At 43.1% G+C, this 10,536-nt stretch overlaps 1 long non-coding RNA gene across 1 annotated transcript; it reads left to right on the top strand.

Annotated features, from left to right (window-relative positions):
• The first annotated feature begins 2,340 nt into the window (after nucleotides 1-2,340).
• LOC109766933 (uncharacterized) lies at nucleotides 2,341-3,600 on the top strand. The gene is made up of 3 exons (XR_012190167.1): nucleotides 2,341-2,898; nucleotides 2,984-3,068; nucleotides 3,211-3,600. It is a non-coding gene; the product is annotated as an uncharacterized lncRNA (long non-coding RNA).
• The last annotated feature ends 6,936 nt before the right edge of the window (nucleotides 3,601-10,536 follow it).

The raw sequence follows: 10,536 nt of genomic DNA, 5'->3' as shown, positions 1-10,536 counted from the left end.
GTTATATTATAGTAGCTACAATGCAAAAACAAAATATGAATTGGTTTGCAACAGTACTTAGACTAGTGATTTGCTTTATTATATTAACGAATCTTACCGAACTTTCTGTCGAGTTTTGTGTGGATGAAGTGATCAAAGATCGAGTAGTTTTCGATATGAAGAGAAGGAGGAGAGGCAAGAGCTCAAGCTTGGGGATGCCCAAGGAACCCCAAGTAAATATTCAAGGATACTCAAGCGTCTAAGCTTGGGGATGCCCCGGAAGGCATCCCATCTTTCTTCAACAAGTATCGGTATGTTTTCGGTTTTGTTTCGTTCATGTGATATTTGCAAATCTTGGAGCGTCTTTTTCATTTAGTTTTTCCCTTTTCTTGTATGCACCATGCTGGTATGAGATAGTCCATGGTTGATTTATAGAATGCTCATTGCACTTCACTTATATCTTTTGAGTGTGGCTTTATAGAATGCTTCATGTGCTTCACTTACATCATTTGAAGTTTGGATTGCCTGTTTCCCTTCATATAGAAAACCGTTGTTTGAAGAATGCTCTTTTGCTTCACTTATATTTATTAGAGCATGGTCTTTTATAGAAAGGATTAAACTCTCACACTTCACTTAGATCTATTTAGAGAGTCAACAGGAATTGGTCAATTGCATGGTTAGTCATAAAATCCTACATAAAACTTATGGATCACTGAATATGATATATATGTTTGATTCCTTGCAATAGTTTTGCGATATAGAGATGGTAATATGTGGGAGGTACTCGTAAAAGGTTGTGTTTAGTAAGAATATTGGTGTTAAGGTTTGTGATTCCCGAAGCATGCACGTATAGTCTCTCGTTATGCTATGAAGTTGGAGCATGATTTTTTATTGATTGTCTTCCTTATGAGTGGCCGTCGGGGACGAGCGATGATCTTTTCCTACCAATCTACCCCCCTAGGGGCATGCGCAGTAGTACTTTGCTTTGAGGGCTAATAAACTTTTGCAATAAGTATATGGGTTCTTTATGACTAACTAGCAAAAGAGCCCGTGCGTTGCAATGGGAGAAAAAATACCTCACACCCTAGCCAAATAAATTTAATTAGTGACGTTACAATAATTTAAATACCAGAAAAGGTGTAATCAAAAGGATAATTTATAAACTACTATTGGTCTCGGAAAAAAAGAATAATTTTTAAGTCGGATGTGAAACATATTTTTTGAGTTCGCCGTGTGTGCCATAACCCCCTCCCAGTTGGCGTGTGGGGCGAAACAGGACGCAAGAAAGATGCATTGTTGTCGCACTCTCTCTACTCTTCATTCCTCCTCTCTGCTCCCTATCACACCAACGACATCGATGACAACCAGATTTGAGGTATATGTTGATGGCCAGCAAGTACCGGCAGTGGCGAGCCAGGAAAACTTAATCAGGGGGCCAACTGATGTTAAATCATGTTGAGGAGGGCCAAAGTCAACAAAATCACCGTAAAACACAATATTAACAGTAGGTAGTCACTCATGTAGTGGAAAAATATAAATGTTGGCCTTGGTCGGGGCCCCTGCTGGCACCCTTCCTCCGCCACTGAGTACCCATGAGCCCCAAATATCTTCTCCCTTAAAAAAGTATTTCTTTTCAATGTTTCACTCACTTTTAATTAGTCTATTTGATAATGTATTTGTAAGGTATGGTTGGCATGAATATTAAACTATGATAGTAACAACAGACAACAAGAAGTAATTATAATTGGTGCTCATCCGATAAACAGTGCTAGCACGCATAGCATCCAGCCATGGTTTTGTAGGTTTAATGTTTCATTTTGAAAAAATTACCACCCTTGAATGAAATGAGTGAATTTTGGATTTTTTTTCAGAAGATCTCAGGCGAAATGGACAATCCAAAATTTGAAATTTTGGACAAAACAATGGGTGAAATATGAACGAAAAACTACCAAAATTGTACAAATGTTTTGAATCCTGCCGCAATGAAATAAAGCAGAATCACACTGAATAACACCGATCCCTTGATTGATATATGCCCACGAATAGATTAAAACAATACAAAATAGCACAGTACTTACTACTCATCTTGGTCTGATTAGTACTACTCCCTCAGTTCCTAAATGTAAGTCTTTGCAGAGATTTCACTATAAACCACGTACGGATGTATATAGATGCATTTTAAGTTTAGATTCATTCATTTTGCTCCGTATGTAGTCCATCTAGTGAAATCTCTACAAAGACTTATATTCAAGAACGGTGGGAGTACATCCTAGACACGCATGTGCACCAGCCGCTCGGATGGGCACGTCTGCATCCAGCAGCTTCCAGTCCACAATTGATTAATAAAAATGAAAAAAAAGCAACAGGCACCAAATCCCCACCGATGTCACCGCCCACTGCGTGCCTTCTTATCCACAACACATCGCCATTCCTCATCAACCAAGCGCCGTTCTGCCTCCATCTTCCTCCTGCTGGCTGACCACCCGTCGTTGCTCCTCCTCTTCCTCTCCTCTTCTCCATCCACCTCACCACCCAATTGTTGCTCTCCTGTTCTTGGCCGCGGTGGCTGGCCAGAGCCACATCCCAGCTGACGGCATCGGTGTGCTTTCTGGCTACGGCTGGGGCGGCGATGGCCTGCTCGTCGGTGCACTGGGGCCGTGGCGGAGCCCCCTCCCGTGCAGTGGTGGTGGTGGAGCCGGGGTTGCGGGGCAGGTGTGCAATTGGCTCGGTTGCGCCAGATCTGGCGGCCGGCCAGCACGCGCGGGGGCGGTCTGGTGGTGCTGCTCTTCTGCCGGTGGCCACGGATGTGGGAGTGCCGAAGCTACCTCCGGTGAAAGCCCCTGGGCCCCGGTTTTCTCTTCCATGAGCTGGTCTCTGTACCAGGAATCAATATGGGCATCAATTTTCTTTGTATCTTCAGTTCGGCTCTCTCTCTCACTCTCCTTCTTTAGGATAATTATCTCAAATGGCAATTAAGATGAGATCTTTCTTTCTATTATATTAGGCTTGTCACCCATGGTGCTTTTCTTTGGATTCATACGCCTCTCCTCTCTTCTCATTTTCGATTGGTGACGCATATAATACATGCGGTAGGTCGCTTTCTTTATTTCTCTAGGGTAAACATGAACATCTCATCCTCTTTTTGTTGGCTTGTTGATCTTGTAATGCATGAATGTATCTAAGTTGGTTGCATTTGATATAATAGAGCAGAGTGGGACTATTAATTGGCAGGCACAAGACTTGGTTCGTAAGGCAGGGATAGCTTGTGAGGAGTTGGGGCGCGCTGGGGAGAGGAGGGGCTGAAGCGGAACGGTGGTGCCGGTTGATGCGATCGCCGGCGTCCGCCGGACAGCGCGGCAGCGGATGAGGGTCGCATGGGTTACGAGCCTCCTGGCGGCTGGGATCTGGAGGCGAGGGAGAGAGGAGAGTCCGTCCTCATATCTGTTCATGCTTTTTACAATCCAGGGTGAAACCTTTTCTCACTTTAAAAAAGAGTGCGGCTTGAATTACCTAAAAGATAAGGGCTTTTCTGCAAAACTGCCACAAACGACGGACGACCAGCAACTCAATTCTCCTTATTATTTGGTAAAGATGTGAGTACATGGATTATACGTACACTTACATTTCCGCAATTTGCTAGCCTCTACGATACCGTGCATTGCCCTTTCTCACATTGAGACATGGTGCAAACTTCGCAGGTGCATCCAAACCCCATGATATGATACGCTCTTTCACACATAATGTTTATTATATCTTCCTCAAAATAGCCACCATACCTACCTATTATGGCTTTTTCATGCCCATTCCGAGATATATTGCCATGCAACTTTCACACGTTCCGTTTGATGACTTGAGCATTTATTGTCATATTTGCTTTGCATGATGATATAGCTGACATAGTAGTTGTGGCTCAGCCACCGTTAATCATATTTCATACATGTTACGCTAGATCATTGCACATCCTGGTACATTTCCAGAGGCATTCATATAGTCATATTTTGCCATAGGTATCGAGTTGTAATTTTTATTTCTTTTGAGTTATAAGTAAATAGAAGTGTGATGATCATCATTATTCATTTTTAAAGCAGTGCCCTAGTGAGGAAAGGATGATGGAGACTATAATTCCCCCACATGTCGGGATGAGACTCCGGACAATGAGAGAGAAAAAATATAAAAAGAAAAAAAAAGAAAAATATAATAAACAAAGGGAGAAGGGGCATTGTTAGTATCCTTTACCACACTTGTGCTTCAAAGTAGCACCATGTTTTTCATATGGAGAGTCTCCTATGTCGTCACTTTCATATACTAGTGGGAATTTTTCATTATAGGATTAGATGCACACCCACTTAGTTTTAAAATTAAGCTTTCATACACTTATAGCTCTTAGTGCATTCGTTGCATGGCAATCCCTACTCCTCGCATTGATATCAATTGATGGGCATCTCCATAGGCCGTTGGTTAGCCGCATGGGTGTGAGACTTTCTTACTTTTTGTCTTCTTTATATTTACTCTTATCATAATTCTCTATTCCACCCGTAGTGCTATATCCATGGCTTGCGCTCATGTATTGCACGAGGGTTGAAAAAGCTGAAGCACGTTAAAAAGTATGAACCAATTGTTCGGCTTGTCATCGGGGTTGTGCATGATAAATACTTTGTGTTAAGAAGACAGAGCACGACAAGACTATATGATTTTGTAAGGATAACTTTCTTTAGCGTTGATATTTTGAAAGACATGATTGTTTGTTGGGATGCCTGAGTATTGATGTCTTTATGTCAAATTATAGACTATTGCTTTGAATCACTTATGTCTGAATATTCATGCCATGACTAGACATACGATCAAGTTTATGCTAGGTAGCATTCCACATCAAAAGTTATTATTTTTATCATTTACCTACTCGAAGACGAGCAGGAATTATGCTTGGCACTACTAGAAAAGGCCTGCTAGTGGTGCACCTGTTTTGCCTACTAATGGCGCACTACAGGTGCGCCACTAGCACCACGCCATTAGAATTTTTTACTAATGGCGCACCACAGGTGCGCCATTAGTATACCAGATACTAATGGCGCACCAGGCAGTGCGCCATTAGTATATACCAGATACTAATGGCGCATCAGGCAGCGCGCCATTAGTGTAGCCCACGGTGCGCCATTACGATCTGAGTTAGTAATGGCGCACCAAATAGAAGTGCGCCATTAGTAACAAATTTTTTTTCAAATATTTTTTCAGAAATTTTTTTTTCAATTTTTTTTCTTAATCTGGGGTCACTATGGCTTAATCTCGGGTCAATATGCTTAATCTCAAGTCAAATCGTACTAAGTGGTCAAACTTTCCAGAAGGTCACCCATCCTCACACTACTCCAGCCCGAGCACGCTTAACTTCACAGTTCTATCCAACCCCAGCACCACCTCACTTAACAGGTACTTGTTGATATATCTACCATATCAATCCTATTAAACCTTATTGATGTCTAGGACTTTGTTCATGTTCATGAGTATGATGAAATTTTGAAAAATATTTCAAACTTTCCGGTCATATTACGTATCATTTTTTAAAAAAAAATTCCAAAAAAAAATTCAACACCATTTTTTTTCTGTTACTAGTGGCGCACCTAGCAAACTGTGCGCCACTAGTAAGTTTGAATTTTTTTGAATTTTTTTGCTTCTAGATCTTGAAAGCCCCGAAACTTTTTTCTGTTAGGTTTTTGAGGATTTTGAAAATGTTTAACGGGGTTCCTCCAGTTAAATTTGGACGTAACTTTTCGAGTAGATGATTTTTCATATAAAAAACTTTTTAATCCGAGTTCGTATGCAAAAGTATGACCATTTTACAAATTGCAGAGAGATTTTACAAATAAAGTCGAAATTCATATTTGCAAATTTTGCCGACAACTAGACCACATATCACATGGGAAACTTATTTTCTTTTATTTTTTTGACATTTCCATCATTTTTTTTATTTTTTTAAAAATGAAAAGGCGGTCGGGGGGTTGCGTTCGGTGGAATTTTTGGGTCAAGTTAGTAATGGCGCACCGTGGGAGTGGTGCGCTATTACTAGTTAACTAGTAATGGCGCATTATCCCCTGGTGCGCCATTACTAGTTTTGAAAAAAAATTGAAATTTTTTTACTAGTGCCGCACTGTGGATGTGGTGCGCCATTACTAGTTTAACTAGTAATGGCGCACTATCCCCTGGTGCGCCATTACTAGTTTTGAAAAAAAATGAAAAAAAATGAAAAAAATACTAGTGGCGCACCGTGGATGTGGTGCGCCATTATTAGTTTAACTAGTAATGGCGCATCAGGCGATAGTGCGCCATTACTAGTTTTGAAAAAACAAATTGTTACTAGTGGCGCACCATGGATGTGGTGCGCCATTAGTATTTGGACACTAATGGTGCACCAACACATGGTGCGCCATTAGTATATAGTGGTGGCGCACCACATGTCTGGTGCGCCATTAGTGTCCATATCATCTATAGCCCTTTTCCTAGTAGTGTGGGATGCTAATACGTCTCCGTCATATCTATAATTTTTTTTATTGTTTCATGCCAATGTTATTCAACTTTCACATGTTTTTGGCAACTTTTTATATGATTTATTGGACTAACCTATTGATTCAGTGCCCAGTGCCAGTTCCTGTTTTCTGCATGTTTTTTGTATCGTAGAGTATCCATATCAAACGAAGTCCAAATGCAATAAAATTTCACGGAGAATTATTTTAGAATATATGTCATTTTGGGGAGTTGGAATCACCGCAAACGGAGGCCCACACAGCCTACAAGACACCAAGGCGCACTAGAGGCCCCTGGCGCGTGGTGGTGGGTTGTTCCCTCCTCCAACGTTGGTTGGAGCTCTACTTCGGGCGCAAGGAAGCTTAGATCCGAAAAAAATCATGTTAAAATCTCAGCACAATCAGAGTTACGGATCTCCAGGAATATAAGAAACGGTTTTCGGCCAGATCTGGGGAATGCGAAACATAAGAGAATAGAGAGGGAGATCCAATCTCGGAGGGGCTCCCACCCCTCCGCCGCCATGGAGACCAAGGACCAGAGGGGGAACTCTCCTCCCCATCTAGGGGGGGGGGGCTATGGATGAAGAAGAAGTAGGGGGACTCTCTCCCCCCTCGCTTTCGGTGGCGCCAGAGTGTCACCGGGGCAACGATCGGGACGGCGATCTACATCAACAATCTTGCTACCGTCAACACCAACTTTCTCCCCCTCTATGCAGCGGTGTAACACCTCTTCCGCCCGCCGTAATCTCTACTTAAACATGGTGCTCAACTCCATATATTATTTCCCAAAGATCTATGGTTATGCAATGATGTTTGAGTAGATCCGTTTTGTCCTGTGGGTTAATCGTGATCTTGGTTGGTATGATTGTATATTTTATTTATGGTGCTGTCCTACGGTGTCCTCTATTCTCGTGCGAATGTGAGGGGCCCCACTGTAGGGTGTTGCAATATGTTCATGGTTCGCTTATGGTGGGTTGCAAGAGTGACAGAAACTTAAACCCGAGTAGGTGGGGTATGACGTATGGGAATAAAGAGGACTTGATACTTAATGCTATGGTTGGGTTTCACGACCTTAATGATCTTTAGTAGTTGCGGATGCTTGCTACAGTTCAATTCATATGTGCATATGATCCAAGTAGAGAAAGTATGTTAACTCATGCCTCTCCCTCATATAAAATTACAAGAAAGATTACCGGTACTTGTTATCGATTGCCTAGGGACAAATAACTTTCTTGTTGACACAAACCCTTTTACTAAACACCTAACTTTTATTATCTTGCAAAGTACTTCTAGTTTTATTCTTGCAAAGTAGTTCTAGCATCACTCCTACGAACTAGTTTCATACTTGTTTCTGGTAAAGCAAACATCAAGTGTGCGTAGAGTTGTATCGGTGGTCGATAGAACTTGAGAGAATATTTGTTCTACCTTTAGCTCCTCGTTGGGTTCGACACTCTTACTTATCGAAAGAGGCTACAATTGATCCCCTATACTTGTGGGTTATCAGGGTGTAGCTAATATGCGAGTGTGTTTCATGAATGGACCAATGATTGAGCATAATGGGCTAGGGATAACTTGCTTTCGTATTGATATTTTGAAAGACATGGTTGCTTGTTGATATGCTTGAGTATTGAAATCTTCATGTCAAAACTAGACTATTGCCTTGAATCATATAAAAGTCCAAATGTCCATTCTATAAAAAAAGAATATGTGCTGAACATCTTAGGAAGCATTCCACATCAAAAATTCTGTTTTTATCCTTTACCTACTCGAGGACGAGTAGGATTTAAGCTTGGGGATGCTGATACGTCTCCAACGTATCTATAATTTTAGATTGTTCCATGCTGTTATATTATCATTCTTGGATGTTTTACAATCATTTTATAGTAACTTTATATCATTTTTGGGACTAACCTATTGACATAGTGCCCAGTACCAGTTGCTATTTTTTGCTTGTTTTTTACTTCGCATAAAATCAATACCAAACGGAGTCCAAACGCAGTGAAACTTTTTGGAGATTTTTTCTAGTCCAGAAGACACACGATGGGTGAAGAAAGTACCTGAGGGGGGCTCCGAGGGGAGCACAACCCACCAGGGCGCACCTGGGGGCCCAGGCGCGCCCAGGTGGATTGTGCCCACCTCGGTGGCCTCCCGCACCGCCCCTTTGCACTATAAATACCCCAATATTCCAAAAACCCTAGGAGAGTCGACGAAAATCAATTCCAGCCGCCACAAGTTCCAGAACCACCAGATCCAATCTAGACACCATCACGGAGGGTGTTGGGGACATTACTACTGGGCGTAAACCGGCCAGGAGAGGCCGGGTTAATCTCCTAATGGTTCACTGTATCTGAAGGCCATGAAGACAAGGACGGTGACGCTTTATGAAGGCCCAGGGCCCAAAGCCGGTTTAAGGGCTGTAGACATAAACCAGCATTGATATGTAAACTTGTGTTGTAAGATAGAAAGAGCAGAGACCGAGCCGGACACGTTTATGAGCCGGCCTCGGGATTCTGTAAACCGACGGGCGTCAACCCATGTACAAAAGGGGACGACCCGACGGCGGTTTAGGGAACAGACAACAACTACTTGGCCGTTTGCCGGCTCATGCTGATGCCGAGGACCTGGTCAATAGGTGTGATGGATGTACCGGCTCAAGAGTTGAGGATGATTCCAATTACTTGGCCGTTTGCGACTTGGGGGCTCGATATGGTTGGACCCTTTAAGACATCCAAGGACAAGAAGACCCACCTTTTGGTGGCGGTTGATAAGTTCACGAAGTGGGTGGAGGCAGAGCCAGTCAGTAAGTGTGATGCGGGCACGGTGGCTCAATTCATCAAAAAGGTGATTTTCCGGTTTGGTTTTCCACACAGCATTATAACAGATAATGGTACCAATTTTTCAAAAGGTGCCATGAAGGAGTTCTGTCAACGTGAGCACATCCGGCTTGATGTATCATCAGTGGCTCACCCCCAGTCTAATCGTCAAGCGGAGAGGGCCAATCAAGAGATCTTGAGAGGCATCAAGCCCCGGCTTATGGTTCCTTTGCAGCGGACGCCGTGTTGTTGGGGGGAGGAGTTACCTTCCGTGTTATGGAGCATCAATACCACGCCCAACAGATCTACGGGTTATACTCCTTTCTTCATGGTTTATGGAGCGGAGGCGGTTCTCCCTAGCGATATCCGTCATGATTCGCCTCGTGTGGCGGCATACGTCGAAGCTGACAATGAGAAGGCACGACAAGAGGCACTTGACCTGTTAGATGAGGAGCGAGACATTGCGGCAGCCCATTCGGCGATTTATCAGCAAGATCTGCGGCGTTATCACAGCCGCCGGGTTAGAACCAGAACTTTTCAAGAAGGCGATCTGGTGCTCCGACTCATCCAGGATCAGACGGATATGCATAAGTTATCCCCCCCTTGGGAAGGACCCTTTGTGGTCAACAAGAATCTACGCAACGGGTCATACTACCTAATCGATGTTCGAGAGCGCAAAGACTCACGTAAATCAGAGGAGGAGACCCACCGGCCGTGGAATATCGCTCATCTTCGGCCCTACTATACTTGAGCCATATGCTCTGCTTTTTGTACATAGTTATGACAATGTATATATTATGATCAATAAAGTAAAATGGAACCTCAGCTAAAGCGGGGTATACATGGGGCTTCTGTTTATAAAGCAGCGTCCGGTTTACCCCTCGATTTAGCTTATCAAAGCTTTATACAATATCACTTCGGGGCTTGGTCGTATCCGAACCATAGCTACACCTCTTGATCGGCGCAATGCCACAACATCACTTGGGGGCTTGGTCGTATCCGAACCATAGTCACACCTCTTGATCGGCTCAAAGCCAAATTACTCCGGGGCCAAAGAGAGTGTTGCAAAACAACAACTCAAACATAGGCACCCACTGAGCACAGCTCAAAATGTTACTTGGGGATTCTTTGTTGTCGCAATGAACAAAGAATCTACACTTGTAATAGGCTATCAAGCCATGGCTTGGAAGCCTGGTGTATACACCTAAAACCCCGGGTTAGCCTGCCTT

This window comes from Aegilops tauschii, chromosome 7 (assembly GCF_002575655.3).
Source record: "Aegilops tauschii subsp. strangulata cultivar AL8/78 chromosome 7, Aet v6.0, whole genome shotgun sequence".
Lineage (NCBI taxonomy): Eukaryota > Viridiplantae > Streptophyta > Magnoliopsida > Poales > Poaceae > Aegilops > Aegilops tauschii.
The sequence above is the reverse complement of the archived record's forward strand: the minus strand, read 5'-3'. Positions and strand labels throughout refer to the sequence as shown.